The 17,535-nt window shown below is 49.2% G+C and overlaps 12 non-coding genes across 12 annotated transcripts; all 12 read left to right on the top strand.

Annotated features, from left to right (window-relative positions):
• Positions 1-517: 517 nt before the first annotated feature.
• Positions 518-599, top strand: Trnas-gcu (transfer RNA serine (anticodon GCU)). Its single transcript has one exon. It is a non-coding gene; the product is annotated as a tRNA-Ser (tRNA).
• Positions 600-1,418: 819 nt separating this feature from the next.
• Trnas-gcu (transfer RNA serine (anticodon GCU)) lies at positions 1,419-1,500 on the top strand. Its single transcript has one exon. It is a non-coding gene; the product is annotated as a tRNA-Ser (tRNA).
• An 801-nt stretch (positions 1,501-2,301) lies between these two features.
• Trnas-gcu (transfer RNA serine (anticodon GCU)) lies at positions 2,302-2,383 on the top strand. The gene has a single exon. It is a non-coding gene; the product is annotated as a tRNA-Ser (tRNA).
• Positions 2,384-3,184: 801 nt separating this feature from the next.
• On the top strand, positions 3,185-3,266 carry Trnas-gcu (transfer RNA serine (anticodon GCU)). Its single transcript has one exon. It is a non-coding gene; the product is annotated as a tRNA-Ser (tRNA).
• Positions 3,267-4,107: 841 nt separating this feature from the next.
• Trnas-gcu (transfer RNA serine (anticodon GCU)) lies at positions 4,108-4,189 on the top strand. Its single transcript has one exon. It is a non-coding gene; the product is annotated as a tRNA-Ser (tRNA).
• An 841-nt stretch (positions 4,190-5,030) lies between these two features.
• Positions 5,031-5,112, top strand: Trnas-gcu (transfer RNA serine (anticodon GCU)). Its single transcript has one exon. It is a non-coding gene; the product is annotated as a tRNA-Ser (tRNA).
• Positions 5,113-5,953: 841 nt separating this feature from the next.
• On the top strand, positions 5,954-6,035 carry Trnas-gcu (transfer RNA serine (anticodon GCU)). The gene has a single exon. It is a non-coding gene; the product is annotated as a tRNA-Ser (tRNA).
• An 841-nt stretch (positions 6,036-6,876) lies between these two features.
• Trnas-gcu (transfer RNA serine (anticodon GCU)) lies at positions 6,877-6,958 on the top strand. Its single transcript has one exon. It is a non-coding gene; the product is annotated as a tRNA-Ser (tRNA).
• Positions 6,959-7,799: 841 nt separating this feature from the next.
• Trnas-gcu (transfer RNA serine (anticodon GCU)) lies at positions 7,800-7,881 on the top strand. Its single transcript has one exon. It is a non-coding gene; the product is annotated as a tRNA-Ser (tRNA).
• Positions 7,882-8,718: 837 nt separating this feature from the next.
• On the top strand, positions 8,719-8,800 carry Trnas-gcu (transfer RNA serine (anticodon GCU)). The gene has a single exon. It is a non-coding gene; the product is annotated as a tRNA-Ser (tRNA).
• Positions 8,801-14,985: 6,185 nt separating this feature from the next.
• Positions 14,986-15,067, top strand: Trnas-gcu (transfer RNA serine (anticodon GCU)). The gene has a single exon. It is a non-coding gene; the product is annotated as a tRNA-Ser (tRNA).
• An 824-nt stretch (positions 15,068-15,891) lies between these two features.
• Positions 15,892-15,973, top strand: Trnas-acu (transfer RNA serine (anticodon ACU)). The gene has a single exon. It is a non-coding gene; the product is annotated as a tRNA-Ser (tRNA).
• The last annotated feature ends 1,562 nt before the right edge of the window (positions 15,974-17,535 follow it).

Here is a 17,535-nt window from a genome sequence, read left to right as displayed (position 1 = left end):
TTTTAACGTATCGTGCCTTTAATAATTTAAAGTCAGGCCGCCATCTACAGAAGCCATTTGGCAGGGCCTACTGGAGAGACTTGACTTTGCAGACATCCGTCGCTAGTGGCCGCCCAAACACCAAGCTCCATCGCAAACAGCAGGACAATCTTGGGCTAGGGAGGACGTCAAAACCTTGCAAGCAATATCAGTGTAGCGTATCGAGCTGTACGTTTCGTTGCAGTAAGTCGTGCAAAAGAATGCACAGCACCTTTCTCATTTGCATTAGACGACACTGCATGTCGATACAATGCTTATTCCTGCAGTAGATAAGTGGGCCGGTGATTTTACCCGATCGCATATCCACATGGACGGATGCTGTCATTAAACGATTCGCCAGTGGGAGCTTGGTCGGCCGCACTGCAGCTTGGCATTAGACGTTAACACCGGCCCAGTACCATGTTTTGAATGTGTTTTCGAATCGACAAATGTCTTCTTTCCGCAAGCACTCGCCAAAGACACAACTGTAGCTCCAGCAGACGAGGTGGCCGAGTGGTTAAGGCGTTGGACTGCTAATCCAATGTGCTCTGCACGCGTGGGTTCGAATCCCATCCTCGTCGAAGAATTTTACGTAAAGCACGCGTTTGCGGTCACTCCTTCTCCGTGCGAAACGCCACTCAGTAGTAACATCGACGCGTGTACGTGGCAGATAGCGTGTGTATGAAATAAGAGACAAAACTGCCTACCAGATGAAAGCGCACAACATTCCATAGCGTATGCCCTTCGAATTAAACATCAATTCGAGATCTATAAACCAATCAAATTTCGGCTCCAGCAAAGAGTATGTTGGTATTTGCGAACGACGAGTTCTTATTTATATTTAAGTGCATATCTGTCGCAGTCATTTTAATGTATCGTGCCTTTAATAATCCATCTGCAGTTTGTTCTTTAAAGTCAGGCCGCCATCTACTGAAGCCATTTGGCAGGGCCTACTGGAGAGACTTGACTTTGCAGACATCCGTCGCTAGTGGCCGCCCAAACACCAAGCTCCATCGCAAACAGCAGGACAATCTTGGGCTAGGGGGGACGTCAAAACCTTGCAAGCAATATCAGTGTAACGTATCGAGCTGTACGTTTCGTTGCAGTAAGTCGTGCAAAAGAATGCACAGCACCTTTCTCATTTGCATTAGACGACACTGCATGTCGATACAATGCTTATTCCTGCAGTAGATAAGTGGGCCAATGATTTTACCCGATCGCATATCCACATGGACGGATGCTGTCATTAAACGATTCGCCAGTGGGAGCTTGGTCGGCCGCACTGCAGCTTGGCATTAGACGTTAACACCGGCCCAGTACCATGTTTTGAATGTGTTTTCGAATCGACAAATGTCTTCTTTCCGCAAGCACTCGCCAAAGACACAACTGTAGCTCCAGCAGACGAGGTGGCCGAGTGGTCAAGGCGTTGGACTGCTAATCCAATGTGCTCTGCACGCGTGGGTTCGAATCCCATCCTCGTCGAAGAATTTTACGTAAAGCACGCGTTTGCGGTCACTCCTTCTCCGTGCGAAACGCCACTCAGTAGTAACATCGACGCGTGTACGTGGCAGATAGCGTGTGTATGAAATAAGAGACAAAACTGCCTACCAGATGAAAGCGCACAACATTCCATAGCGTATGCCCTTCGAATTAAACACCAATTCGAGATCTATAAACCAATCTAATTTCGGCTCCTGCAAAGAGTATGTTGGTATTTGCGAACGACGAGTTCTTATTTATATTTAAGTGCATATCTGTCGCAGTCATTTTAACGTATCGTGCCTTTAATAATTTAAAGTCAGGCCGCCATCTACAGAAGCCATTTGGCAGGGCCTACTGGAGAGACTTGACTTTGCAGACATCCGTCGCTAGTGGCCGCCCAAACACCAAGCTCCATCGCAAACAGCAGGACAATCTTGGGCTAGGGGGGACGTCAAAACCTTGCAAGCAATATCAGTGTAACGTATCGAGCTGTACGTTTCGTTGCAGTAAGTCGTGCAAAAGAATGCACAGCACCTTTCTCATTTGCATTAGACGACACTGCATGTCGATACAATGCTTATTCCTGCAGTAGATAAGTGGACCAATGATTTTACCCGATCGCATATCCACATGGACGGATGCTGTCATTAAACGATTCGCCAGTGGGAGCTTGGTCGGCCGCACTGCAGCTTGGCATTAGACGTTAACACCGGCCCAGTACCATGTTTTGAATGTGTTTTCGAATCGACAAATGTCTTCTTTCCGCAAGCACTCGCCAAAGACACAACTGTAGCTCCAGCAGACGAGGTGGCCGAGTGGTTAAGGCGTTGGACTGCTAATCCAATGTGCTCTGCACGCGTGGGTTCGAATCCCATCCTCGTCGAAGAATTTTACGTAAAGCACGCGTTTGCGGTCACTCCTTCTCCGTGCGAAACGCCACTCAGTAGTAACATCGACACGTGTACGTGGCAGATAGCGTGTGTATGAAATAAGAGACAAAACTGCCTACCAGATGAAAGCGCACAACATTCCATAGCGTATGCCCTTCGAATTAAACACCAATTCGAGATCTATAAACCAATCTAATTTCGGCTCCAGCAAAGAGTATGTTGGTATTTGCGAACGACGAGTTCTTATTTATATTTAAGTGCATATCTGTCGCAGTCATTTTAACGTATCGTGCCTTTAATAATTTAAAGTCAGGCCGCCATCTACAGAAGCCATTTGGCAGGGCCTACTGGAGAGACTTGACTTTGCAGACATCCGTCGCTAGTGGCCGCCCAAACACCAAGCTCCATCGCAAACAGCAGGACAATCTTGGGCTAGGGAGGACGTCAAAACCTTGCAAGCAATATCAGTGTAGCGTATCGAGCTGTACGTTTCGTTGCAGTAAGTCGTGCAAAAGAATGCACAGCACCTTTCTCATTTGCATTAGACGACACTGCATGTCGATACAATGCTTATTCCTGCAGTAGATAAGTGGGCCGGTGATTTTACCCGATCGCATATCCACATGGACGGATGCTGTCATTAAACGATTCGCCAGTGGGAGCTTGGTCGGCCGCACTGCAGCTTGGCATTAGACGTTAACACCGGCCCAGTACCATGTTTTGAATGTGTTTTCGAATCGACAAATGTCTTCTTTCCGCAAGCACTCGCCAAAGACACAAGTGTAGCTCCAGCAGACGAGGTGGCCCAGTGGTTAAGGCGTTTGACTGCTAATCCAATGTGCTCTGCACGCGTGGGTTCGAATCCCATCCTCGTCGAAGAAATTTACGTAAAGCACGCTTTTGCGGTCACTCCTTCTCCGTGCGAAACGCCACTCAGTAGTAACATCGACGCGTGTACGTGGCAGATAGCGTGTGTATGAAATAAGTGACAAAACTGCCTACCAGATGAAAGCGCACAACATTCCATAGCGTATGCCCTTCGAATTAAACATCAATTCGAGATCTATAAACCAATCAAATTTCGGCTCCAGCAAAGAGTATGTTGGTATTTGCGAACGACGAGTTCTTATTTATATTTAAGTGCATATCTGTCGCAGTCATTTTAACGTATCGTGCCTTTAATAATTCATCTGTAGCACAACTGTCGCCTTCCGACAGTGTGTTGTTTAAAGTCAGGCCGCCATCTACAGAAGCCATTTGGCAGGGCCTACTGGAGAGACTTGACTTGGCAGACATCCGTCGCTAGTGGCCGCCCAAACACCAAGCTCCATCGCAAACAGCAGGACAATCTTGGGCTAGGGAGGACGTCAAAACCTTGCAAGCAATATCAGTGTAGCGTATCGAGCTGTACGTTTCGTTGCAGTAAGTCGTGCAAAAGAATGCACAGCACCTTTCTCATTTGCATTAGACGACACTGCATGTCGATACAATGCTTATTCCTGCAGTAGATAAGTGGGCCAATGATTTTACCCGATCGCATATCCACATGGACGGATGCTGTCATTAAACGATTCGCCAGTGGGAGCTTGGTCGGCCGCACTGCAGCTTGGCATTAGACGTTAACACCGGCCCAGTACCATGTTTTGAATGTGTTTTCGAATCGACAAATGTCTTCTTTCCGCAAGCACTCGCCAAAGACACAACTGTAGCTCCAGAAGACGAGGTGGCCGAGTGGTTAAGGCGTTGGACTGCTAATCCAATGTGCTCTGCACGCGTGGGTTCGAATCCCATCCTCGTCGAAGAATTTTACGTCAAGCACGCGTTTGCGGTCACTTCTTCTCCGTGCGAAACGCCACTCAGTAGTAACATCGACGCGTGTACGTGGCAGATAGCGTGTGTATGAAATAAGTGACAAAACTGCCTACCAGATGAAAGCGCACATCATTCCATAGCGTATGCCCTTCGAATTAAACATCAATTCGAGATCTATAAACCAATCAAACTTCGGCTCCAGCAAAGAGTATATTGGTATTTGCGAACGAAGAGTTCTTATTTATATTTAAGTGCATATCTGTCGCAGTCATTTTAACGTATCGTGCCTTTAATAATTCATCTGTAGCACAACTGTCGCCTTCCGACAGTGTGTTGTTTAAAGTCAGGCCGCCATCTACAGAAGCCATTTGGCAGGGCCTACTGGAGAGACTTGACTTTGCAGACATCCGTCGCTAGTGGCCGCCCAAACACCAAGCTCCATCGCAAACAGCAGGACAATCTTGGGCTAGGGAGGACGTCAAAACCTTGCAAGCAATATCAGTGTAGCGTATCGAGCTGTACGTTTCGTTGCAGTAAGTCGTGCAAAAGAATGCACAGCACCTTTCTCATTTGGATTAGACGACACTGCATATCGATACAATGCTTATTCCTGCAGTAGATAAGTGGGCCGGTGATTTTACCCGATCGCATATCGACATGGACGGATGCTGTCATTAAACGATTCGCCAATGGGAGCTTGGTCGGCCGCACTGCAGCTTGGCATTAGACGTTAACACCGGCCCAGTACCATGTTTTGAATGTGTTTTCGAATCGACAAATGTCTTCTTTCCGCAAGCACTCGCCAAAGACAAAACTGTAGCTCCAGCAGACGAGGTGGCCGAGTGGTTAAGGCGTTGGACTGCTAATCCAATGTGCTCTGCACGCGTGGGTTCGAATCCCATCGTCGTCGAAGAATTTTACGTAAAGCACGCTTTTGCGGTCACTCCTTCTCCGTGCGAAACCCCACTCAGTAGTAACATCGACGCGTGTACGTGGCAGATAGCGTGTGTATGAAATAAGTGACAAAACTGCCTACCAGATGAAAGCGCACAACATTCCATAGCGTATGCCCTTCGAATTAAACATCAATTCGAGATCTATAAACCAATCAAATTTCGGCTCCAGCAAAGAGTATGTTGGTATTTGCGAACGACGAGTTCTTATTTATATTTAAGTGCATATCTGTCGCAGTCATTTTAACGTATCGTGCCTTTAATAATTCATCTGTAGCACAACTGTCGCCTTCCGACAGTGTGTTGTTTAAAGTCAGGCCGCCATCTACAGAAGCCATTTGGCAGGGCCTACTGGAGAGACTTGACTTTGCAGACATCCGTCGCTAGTGGCCGCCCAAACACCAAGCTCCATCGCAAACAGCAGGACAATCTTGGGCTAGGGAGGACGTCAAAACCTTGCAAGCAATATCAGTGTAGCGTATCGAGCTGTACGTTTCGTTGCAGTAAGTCGTGCAAAAGAATGCACAGCACCTTTCTCATTTGCATTAGACGACACTGCATGTCGATACAATGCTTATTCCTGCAGTAGATAAGTGGGCCGGTGATTTTACCCGATCGCATGTCGACATGGACGGATGCTGTCATTAAACGATTCGCCAGTGGGAGCTTGGTCGGCCGCACTGCAGCTTGGCATTAGACGTTAACACCGGCCCAGTACCATGTTTTGAATGTGTTTTCGAATCGACAAATGTCTTCTTTCCGCAAGCACTCGCCAAAGACACAACTGTAGCTCCAGAAGACGAGGTGGCCGAGTGGTTAAGGCGTTGGACTGCTAATCCAATGTGCTCTGCACGCGTGGGTTCGAATCCCATCCTCGTAGAAGAATTTTACGTCAAGCACGAGTTTGCGGTCACTTCTTCTCCGTGCGAAACGCCACTCAGTAGTAACATCGACGCGTGTACGTGGCAGATAGCGTGTGTATGAAATAAGTGACAAAACTGCCTACCAGATGAAAGCGCACATCATTCCATAGCGTATGCCCTTCGAATTAAACATCAATTCGAGATCTATAAACCAATCAAACTTCGGCTCCAGCAAAGAGTATATTGGTATTTGCGAACGACGAGTTCTTATTTACATTTAAGTGCATATCTGTCGCAGTCATTTTAACGTATCGTGCCTTTAATAATTCATCTGTAGCACAACTGTCGCCTTCCGACAGTGTGTTGTTTAAAGTCAGGCCGCCATCTACAGAAGCCATTTGGCAGGGCCTACTGGAGAGACTTGACTTTGCAGACATCCGTCGCTAGTGGCCGCCCAAACACCAAGCTCCATCGCAAACAGCAGGACAATCTTGGGCTAGGGAGGACGTCAAAACCTTGCAAGCAATATCAGTGTAGCGTATCGAGCTGTACGTTTCGTTGCAGTAAGTCGTGCAAAAGAATGCACAGCACCTTTCTCATTTGCATTAGACGACACTGCATATCGATACAATGCTTATTCCTGCAGTAGATAAGCGGGCCGGTGATTTTACCCGATCGCATATCAACATGGACGGATGCTGTCATTAAACGATTCGCCAGTGGGAGCTTGGTCGGCCGCACTGCAGCTTGGCATTAGACGTTAACACCGGCCCAGTACCATGTTTTGAATGTGTTTTCGAATCGACAAATGTCTTCTTTCCGCAAGCACTCGCCAAAGACACAACTGTAGCTCCAGCAGACGAGGTGGCCGAGTGGTTAAGGCGTTGGACTGCTAATCCAATATGCTCTGCACGCGTGGGTTCGAATCCCATCCTCGTCGAAGAATTTTACGTAAAGCACGCTTTTGCGGTCACTCCTTCTCCGTGCGAAACCCCACTCAGTAGTAACATCGACGCGTGTACGTGGCAGATAGCGTGTGTATGAAATAAGTGACAAAACTGCCTACCAGATGAAAGCGCACAACATTCCATAGCGTATGCCCTTCGAATTAAACATCAATTCGAGATCTATAAACCAATCAAATTTCGGCTCCAGCAAAGAGTATGTTGGTATTTGCGAACGACGAGTTCTTATTTATATTTAAGTGCATATCTGTCGCAGTCATTTTAACGTATCGTGCCTTTAATAATTCATCTGTAGCACAACTGTCGCCTTCCGACAGTGTGTTGTTTAAAGTCAGGCCGCCATCTACAGAAGCCATTTGGCAGGGCCTACTGGAGAGACTTGACTTTGCAGACATCCGTCGCTAGTGGCCGCCCAAACACCAAGCTCCATCGCAAACAGCAGGACAATCTTGGGCTAGGGAGGACGTCAAAACCTTGCAAGCAATATCAGTGTAGCGTATCGAGCTGTACGTTTCGTTGCAGTAAGTCGTGCAAAAGAATGCACAGCACCTTTCTCATTTGCATTAGACGACACTGCATGTCGATACAATGCTTATTCCTGCAGTAGATAAGTGGGCCGGTGATTTTACCCGATCGCATGTCGACATGGACGGATGCTGTCATTAAACGATTCGCCAGTGGGAGCTTGGTCGGCCGCACTGCAGCTTGGCATTAGACGTTAACACCGGCCCAGTACCATGTTTTGAATGTGTTTTCGAATCGACAAATGTCTTCTTTCCGCAAGCACTCGCCAAAGACACAAGTGTAGCTCCAGCAGACGAGGAGGCCCAGTGGTTAAGGCGTTGGACTGCTAATCCAATGTGCTCTGCACGCGTGGGTTCGAATCCCATCCTCGTCGAAGAAATTTACGTAAAGCACGCTTTTGCGGTCACTCCTTCTCCGTGCGAAACGCCACTCAGTAGTAACATCGACGCGTGTACGTGGCAGATAGCGTGTGTATGAAATAAGAGACAAAACTGCCTACCAGATGAAAGCGCACAACATTCCATAGCGTATGCCCTTCGAATTAAACATCAATTCGAGATCTATAAACCAATCAAATATCGGCTCCAGCAAAGAGTATGTTGGTATTTGCGAACGACGAGTTCTTATTTATATTTAAGTGCATATCTGTCGCAGTCATTTAACGTATCGTGCCTTTAATAATTCATCTGTAGCACAACTGTCGCCTTCCGACAGTGTGTTGTTTAAAGTCAGGCCGCCATCTACAGAAATTTGGCAGGGCCTACTGGAGAGACTTGACTTTGCAGACATCCGTCGCTAGTGGCCGCCCAAACACCAAGCTCCATCGCAAACAGCAGGACAATCTTGGGCTAGGGAGGACGTCAAAACCTTGCAAGCAATATCAGTGTAGCGTATCGAGCTGTACGTTTCGTTGCAGTAAGTCGTGCAAAAGAATGCACAGCACCTTTCTCATTTGCATTAGACGACACTGCATGTCGATACAATGCTTATTCCTGCAGTAGATAAGTGGGCCGGTGATTTTACCCGATCGCATGTCGACATGGACGGATGCTGTCATTAAACGATTCGCCAGTGGGAGCTTGGTCGGCCGCACTGCAGCTTGGCATTAGACGTTAACACCGGCCCAGTACCATGTTTTGAATGTGTTTTCGAATCGACAAATGTCTTCTTTCTGCAAGCACTCGCCAAAGACACAAGTGTAGCTCCAGCAGACGAGGTGGCCGAGTGGTTAAGGCGTTGGACTGCTAATCCAATGTGCTCTGCACGCGTGGGTTCGAATCCCATCCTCGTCGAAGAAATTTACGTAAAGCACGCTTTTGCGGTCACTCCTTCTCCGTGCGAAACGCCACTCAGTAGTAACATCGACGCGTGTACGTGGCAGATAGCGTGTGTATGAAATAAGAGACAAAACTGCCTACCAGATGAAAGCGCACAACATTCCATAGCGTATGCCCTTCGAATTAAACATCAATTCGAGATCTATAAACCAATCAAATATCGGCTCCAGCAAAGAGTATGTTGGTATTTGCGAACGACGAGTTCTTATTTATATTTAAGTGCATATCTGTCGCAGTCATTTTAACGTATCGTGCCTTTAATAATCCAGCTGTAGCAGGCAGTTTGTTGTTGAAAGTCAGGCCGCCATCTACAGAAGCCATTTGGCAGGGCCTACTGGAGTGACTTGACTTTGCAGACATCCGTCGCTAGTGGCCGCCCAAACACCAAGCTCCATCGCAAACAGCAGGACAATCTTGGGCTAGGGGGCACGTCAAAATCTTGCAAGCAATATCAGTGTAGCGTATCGAGCTGTACGTTTCGTTGCAGTAAGTCGTGCAAAAGAATGCACAGCACCTTTCTCATTTGCATTAGACGACACTGCATGTCGATACAATGCTTATTCCTGCAGTAGATAAGTGGGCCAGTGATTTTACCCGATCGCATATCGACATGGACGGATGCTGTCATTAAACGATTCGCCAGTGGGAGCTTGGTCGGCCGCACTGCAGCTTGGCATTAGACGTTAACACCGGCCCAGTACCATGTTTTGAATGTGTTTTCGAATCGACAAATGTCTTCTTTCGCAAGCACTCGCCAAAGACACAAGTGTAGCTCCAGCAGACGAGGTGGCAGTCTGCTTTCGGCCGGTGAGCGGCGAGGACGTCTTGTTTACGTCCCGTCCGCAGTGTCGCGGTCCCGTCGGCAGAGTCGCTAGCGCGCGTAGTTTGTTTACTTCCTCGCCGCAGCTAATACTCGCGTCCGTTAACACTGAGTCGCCATGGCTCATTCGTACAGAAAAGCTTCCATCAAGATCAGCTTCCAGCCCGACTACGCACGACCACGAGCCTTTGAAGTCGAACGATTTATCCGTGACGAAGTTCAAATACCAACACAGCACATCATCGGTATCCACCTATCCATCACAAGCAGCGTCGTTTACGTCAAGATGGTCGATGACGAGTTATGTCACGCAGTTGTGAACAGATGCGCGAACACTCTCAAGTTCAAACACTCCGATGGTCACATCGGAGAGGTTACTGTTGACCATGCTGGACTAGGATTACGCACACTTAGAGTGTTCGAACTCCCTTTCGAAGTACCACCGGACGTCGTTACCTCAGCTTTCCGCCCTTATGGGACGGTAATTAGCCACGTGGCCGAAAAATGGAACACCTTCGAGACGTACCAAGTCCTCAACGGCGTCCAACAGGTGAAAATTGAATTAAAGAAACATGTGCCGTCCTACTTAGTCATAGGTGGCTGTCGAGCAATAATAATGTACGACGGCCAACCTCGTACTTGTTCTGGTTGCGGCCAGGAGGGTCATGTCCGCTCGGCGTGTATTCAACGTCGGATTACACAACTTCCTTTGCATGACACGACACCACCTCCTACGCTCACGGCCCTCCCCCTCAATTACGCAGAGGTGACACGATCGACCGTCATGACAGACGACAACCCCCCCGGAAGACAGGAAGCGTTAGAATGCGCACCTGTCGCCGGTCCTGGATTGACCAACGCCATTACGGTGTCTGCAGGGGTTGAAGAACGCCGCCCATCGACTCCACAAGAAGATTCGGACGAGAGAATGGTACTCGACGCTAGGGTTGTACCGACCTCTGCCTTTCTCCCTGAGGGGGATGCTATACGGGAACCACAAACTCTTTCGGACTCAGAAACCCACGTCCGCAAACAAAGGTCACCGAGAAAACATAAAAAGCGACGTCGCACACCCTCAGACGATTGCCTCCAGCGGACGTCTTCTCCAGTTGACGACCGGACGGCCGACGAAACGACGAGGAGAATGGATGACACGAGATCGCCCTCACCTGTCACTTTGTCTGATTTTGACAAATCCGTTTCCGCTCCCTCGGACAAACGGATGGCCAGCACAGCGCCCGCCGTTGGTACACAACCGGAAACAACTGCGGATTCACCCTTAGTCACTCAGCCCACAAGTGTTCTGCCGCAGCCACCGTTAACTTGCGGACCTTGGGCGGATGACATTGAAGACGATTCTACGGCCGCTGTGGTGGATGAGGAGAGGGGTCTCTCCTCACACACCTCGGCCCCTCCCGAGTAGCAACAGATGACGGCGCGGACGCGGCCAGCAGATCACAGGCCCCACCTTTTACGGCGACACTGACGGCAGCCCCCACCGCCGGAGACGATCTACAAACCTATCGCTTAACGACCATCAACATTAACACCATTCGGACACGTACGAAGTTGTCGCTGCTCCAAGACATGCTCAATGCAGCAGACGTTGACATTGTCTTTCTCCAAGAAGTCTTCGTCAAAGATTTCCCGGGTATGTATGGTTATACGGCTCATGTGTCCCACGCCTCGCCAACTAACAGTGGAGTCGCCATTCTCCTCAGAGAGGGCCTCGAGGCGGACGAAGTCCGATATCTCCCCGACGCTAGAGGAATGGCCGTAACGGTGCAAGGCGTCCGGTTTATCAACGTGTACGCCCCTTCCGGAACGAATCGCCGTCGTGACCGATCGCTCTTCTTCGCAGAAGGAATAGCACCGCTTTTTCAGGGCAGGCACGATGACTTGATATTAGGGGGCGATTTCAATTGCACCCAAGCACCTAAAGATCAGCTGCCACGCCATTCACCGTGCCCCGAACTTGGGACACTCATCGGCGATCTCCAGCTAGTAGATACATGGGAACATGTCCGAGGAAATAGACCGGGATACACCCATTTCACGAGTCACTCGTCTAGTCGCATCGATAGGATTTACGTCTCCCGTTCTCTCGCGGCAACGGTGAGTGACGCGGAGGTGTGGCCAGTAGCCTTCTCTGATCACGAGGCCTATATATGTGCCGTCACCCTTCGTCGCCAACGGGTGTGGCGCAGCCGACATCCCTGGAAATTAAACCTTGCTCATCTCGCTTCTCCGGATTGTCGACGCGCCATCGAAGACACGTGGAGTTTGTGCGTCCGCCGCCTCCCAACGTATCCTACGTCGATTAGTTGGTGGTTAACCTGCGCCAAGCCGGCCCTACGGCGAACCTTTATTACGTATGGTCGTGAGACTGCTGCTTGGAGGCGGCAGACCCTTGATTTTTATTTCACCGTCCTTCGCGAATGCGCCTCCTTGCCACCCACACCGGAACGACAGCTGACAGTTCAGCGTGCGAAAGTACAGATCGTAGCCCATATGCGCCGACACCTCGAAGGGACGATCGTTCGAGCGCGGACACAAGACAGACTCGCAACGGAACGACCCACCATGTACCACGTCATCCGAGAACGTACACTGCGAAGACGGGCGCTGATACATGCCATCACCACTGAGGACGGCCTTCATCACACCACACAACGCGATATTGCTGCAGCCTTCTTCGACCATTACGAACGACTTTATTCTGCTCAATGTTCCGACCCGATGACGGTGACAGCAGTCTCACAACTGGTTTACGGCATTGTCCCACAGGATTTACAAACTGAATTATTGAACGACATTACGGAAGACGAAGTTATCGACGCCATCGGTAAAGGAGCGGCGAATAAGTCTCCTGGCCCCGACGGGCTCCCTGTGGAGTTTTATAGAACTTTTCAGTATTTACTGGCTCCCAAGTTAACAGACATCTGTCGGGAGCTTATGTCCCCCGCGGTGCCGCTCCCTGCGACCTTCGTAGAAGGAATAATTATACCGGTTCACAAGCCTAAAGGTGGGGCGCGAATACAAGATTACCGCCCGCTAACACTCGTCAACTGCGACATGAAGATATTCACCAGACTATTAGCAAACCGTCTACGACCGACCCTACCTTACGTCATCTCGCCAGATCAGACTTCCCTAGGGGGTATCAACAACATCCACACAGCACTGTGTCGATACCGTGACATAATAGCCCTAGCCAGGGCACGCCGCGTCCCGGGAGCGCTGGCATCACTAGATTTTAGCCAAGCGTTTGATCGAGTGGATCATGCATACCTAACGTCCGTTCTCCAGCACATGCAGTACCCACAGCAATTCACAGCCGTCGTGATGCGCCTACTCCGAGGAGCGACTTCCAAAGTGCTCGTTAACGGGCGTCTCTCGCAGTCCCTCCCGATTTTCCGCTCCGTCCGTCAAGGCTGCCCCTTGTCGACGTTACTATATGCTCTGGCACTGGAACCGCTCCTCTGTGGTCTCCGTCAACGCCTCACCGGTCTTACCCTACGTGACGTCACATTTCGCTGTACAGCATATGCAGACGACCTGGTTCTCGTGTTCCGCAATCGCGATGATGTCAACAGAGCACTAGAATGGATTACCACGTACGGTGTGGCTTCCGGCAGCTGTCTCAACGTCGCCAAATCGGTCGCCATGGCCATAGGAGACGGGTTGACCCCAGCGTGTGTCGAACCCCTACAGCTTCGTGGCACTATCAAATGTCTCGGAATAGAGTTTCACGACGACATACGGCGCACCGCGGCTCTTAACTACCGCCGCTTATTACAACAAATTCGGGTCCAGATCTTCAACCTTCGTCTGCGGACCCTCGACATTCTCCAAAGGACACACTTCGTTAATGTTTACCTCGCATCGCGCCTTCCACACATAGCGCGTGTTCTCCCAATACCGTTACTGATGGCTCGACGTCTATTAGCGGCATTCGGAGCCTACGTCAGTACAGGCATGCTCTTCAAAGTCAGTTATGAGTCACTGACCCTTCCCCCAGAAAGGGGAGGTCTTGGCCTAGTCCATGTCCACGACAGAGCTGTGTCCCTGTATGTCAGCTCACACATCAAGCTGTGGCGCCACCACCCGGAAAGTTTGACAGGTTTGCTGTTGGAGTCCTTAGCTCCGCCGTCCATTATGCCCCCACTGACGACGCAAGACATACCCCCACCCTTCTACTACTTCGGGAACTTTTACATTGAACACAGCTATTTCCGTATCGCAGTACCACCGACGAAACAGGCGTCGGCGCGGGATACATATCATGTCCTACGGCAGAGGCGCCCGCCAAACATCGTGGAGACGAAAAGCCCTCAGGTTAATTGGAAGGTGGTGTGGAAGACGATTCACGCGATTCCACTGGACACAGCCGTCCGATCCACATGGTACATCACAGTCAATGGTAAACAGATCACCCGATCACGCCTCCACAAGATAAACATGGCGGAATCACCTCTCTGCGTAGAGTGCGGGATACCAGACACGGACGAACACCGTCTCACATGTGGCGCGGCAGAAGACGTATGGCGCTTGGTGCGACAAATTTTGTCGTATTTTCTACGAGTGACTCCGGAACACATTACACCTCGGTTTCTACTATTTCCGGATCAACAGTATTTCCCGCGCGCCAAGACCAACGCTGTCACGTGGATCCGTGCGCATGCGGTACACTACTTATTTCACGATGGACCTAAAGATGTATTAGACTTTTGGAACTACCTACAAGAACGTCATTGCAAGATCGTACGGAACCCAAAATACAGACAGTATTTTTCTAATTACTTAGGGAGTGCCCTACGCGACCCTCCGCGCAGCTGGATCATCAACAGGTAGGAGAAGATACCCATTGAGTGAGCTGACATGACTAAGTTCGATTCTCGGTGGAACAACATGATATACGTGAAGACGTACCTGGATGAAGAAGCGTAAGGAGAGTAGCGACACACCCTTCTGCATCCTGTATGAAGCACTTTTTTTTTCGTTTTCACCATATACATTACCTCTGTGTAGGAACGTGCCGAGATATTGTTTTCTTTTTCTCAGAGCACGATGCGGTGCTAGATACATTTATTTTTGTTGTGGTATAAAGTAAAACCACATTAAGAATGTATTAAAACAGTAAATAAAAATAAATAAATAAACAATAATTCCCACAAAAGATTTCCCCTTCCCATCCCTGATTCCTTGACGGACGAGGGGGACACTGCGACTAGGCCTCGGGTTACGACCCCTGATCGCTCTGCCTTCCGCGCCCTCCCCGACCTTCTTAAAAAAATAAAATAAAAAAAAAAAAAAAAAAAAAAAGGTGGCCGAGTGGTCAAGGCGTTGGACTGCTAATCCAATGTGCTCTGCACGCGTGGGTTCGAATCCCATCCTCGTCGAAGAATTTTACGTAAAGCACGCGTTTGCGGTCATTCCTTCTCCGAGCGAAACGCCACTCAGTAGTAACATCGACGCGTGTACGTGGCAGATAGCGTGTGTATGAAATAAGAGACAAAACTGCCTACCAGATGAAAGCGCACAACATTCCATAGCGTATGCCCTTCGAATTAAACATCAATTCGAGATCTATAAACCAATCAAATTTCGGGTCCAGCAAAGAGTATGTTGGTATTTGCGAACGACGAGTTCTTATTTATATTTAAGTGCATATCTGTCGCAGTCATTTTAACGTATCGTGCCTTTAATAATCCATCTGTAGCACAGTTTGTTGTTCAAAGTCAGGCCGCCATCTACAGAAGCCATTTGGCAGGGCCTACTGGAGAGACTTGACTTTGCAGACATCCGTCGCTAGTGGCCGCCCAAACACCAAGCTCCATCGCAAACAGCAGGACAATCTTGGGCTAGGGGGCACGTCAAAATCTTGCAAGCAATATCAGTGTAGAGTATCGAGCTGTACGTTGCGTTGCAGTAAGTCGTGCAAAAGAATGCACAGCACCTTTCTCATTTGCATTAGACGACACTGCATGTCGATACAATGCTTATTCCTGCAGTAGATAAGTGGGCCGGTGATTTTACCCGATCGCATATCGACATGGACGGATGCTGTCATTAAACGATTCGCCAGTGGGAGCTTGGTCGGCCGCACTGCAGCTTGGCATTAGACGTTAACACCGGCCCAGTACCATGTTTTGAATGTGTTTCCGAATCGACAAATGTCTTCTTTCCGCAAGCACTCGCCAAAGACACAAGTGTAGCTCCAGCAGACGAGGTGGCCGAGTGGTTAAGGCGTGGGACTACTAATCCAATGTGCTCTGCACGCGTGGGTTCGAATCCCATCCTCGTCGAAGAATTTTACGTAAAGCACGCGTTTGCGGTCACTCCTTCTCCGTGCGAAACCCCACTCAGTAGTAACATCGACGCGTGTACGTGGCAGATAGCGTGTGTATGAAATAAGAGACAAAACTGCCTACCAGATGAAAGCGCACAACATTCCATAGCGTATGCCCTTCGAATTAAACATCAATTCGAGATCTATAAACCAATCAAATTTCGGCTCCAGCAAAGAGTATGTTGGTATTTGCGAACGACGAGTTCTTATTTATATTTAAGTGCATATCTGTCGCAGTCATTTTAACGTATCGTGCCTTTAATAATCCATCTGTAGCACAGTTTGTTGTTCAAAGTCAGGCCGCCAACTACAGAAGCCATTTGGCAGGGCCTACTGGAGAGACTTGACTTTGCAGACATCCGTCGCTAGTGGCCGCCCAAACACCAAGCTCCATCGCAAACAGCAGGACAATCTTGGGCTAGGGGGCACGTCAAAATCTTGCAAGCAATATCAGTGTAGCGTATCGAGCTGTACGTTTCGTTGCAGTAAGTCGTGCAAAAGAATGCACAGCACCTTTCTCATTTGCATTAGACGACACTGCATGTCGATACAATGCTTATTCCTGCAGTAGATAAGTGGGCCGGTGATTTTACCCGATCGCATATCGACATGGACGGATGCTGTCATTAAACGATTCGCCAGTGGGAGCTTGGTCGGCCGCACTGCAGCTTGGCATTAGACGTTAACACCGGCCCAGTACCATGTTTTGAATGTGTTTTCGAATCGACAAATGTCTTCTTTCCGCAAGCACTCGCCAAAGACACAAGTGTAGCTCCAGCAGACGAGGTGGCCCAGTCTCGCCGCGTCAGCCGTGCTGTGCGGACGTGAGCTGAGTTTCGTGCGCCGCGGTCTGCTGTGCTTCGGCGTGGTAAGTCGCAGTGCGTCTTGCATCGTTGCAGAATTTCTACGCATATTGAAATTTGAAATATGAATCCGTGATGGCCCACTGGAACAGACAAGATACTTTGAAATTCTCGTTTGATCGTAATTACGCCCGACCTAAACTACACGAAATCGAAGATTGGTTGGAATACGAAGTGAAAGTTGATTCAGAGGATGTGATTGGAATGCATCTTTCGATAGTGAGCAGCGTTGTATTTGTGAAATTGAGGAATGCTAACTTATGTGACAAAATAGTCGAGTCTTGCGGAGGAATTATGAAATTTAAGCATTGTGATGGAAACGTAGGCGAAGTCACCGTAACACATGCAGGGTTTGGAATACGAACTATCAGGATATTCGAACTACCATTCGAAGTACCGGCGGAACAAATAAACGCAGTGATAGCGCCGTACGGTAAAGTTCTCAGCAATGTTGCTGAACGGTGGTCCAACGCGCGCAAATTCCAAGTTCTCAATGGAGTGAGGCAATTAAAGGTCGATTTGCACAAACATGTACCGTCATACATCAGCGTCTGTGGATACCGAGGTATCGTTATATACGACGGCCAGCCGAGGGCGTGCGCGGCGTGCAACTCTCCCGGCCACGTCCGCGCGGAGTGTTTACAGCGGCGAGTGG

Source organism: Schistocerca serialis, chromosome 2 (genome assembly GCF_023864345.2).
Source record: "Schistocerca serialis cubense isolate TAMUIC-IGC-003099 chromosome 2, iqSchSeri2.2, whole genome shotgun sequence".
Taxonomy (NCBI): Eukaryota; Metazoa; Arthropoda; class Insecta; order Orthoptera; family Acrididae; genus Schistocerca; species Schistocerca serialis.
The sequence above is the reverse complement of the archived record's forward strand: the minus strand, read 5'-3'. Positions and strand labels throughout refer to the sequence as shown.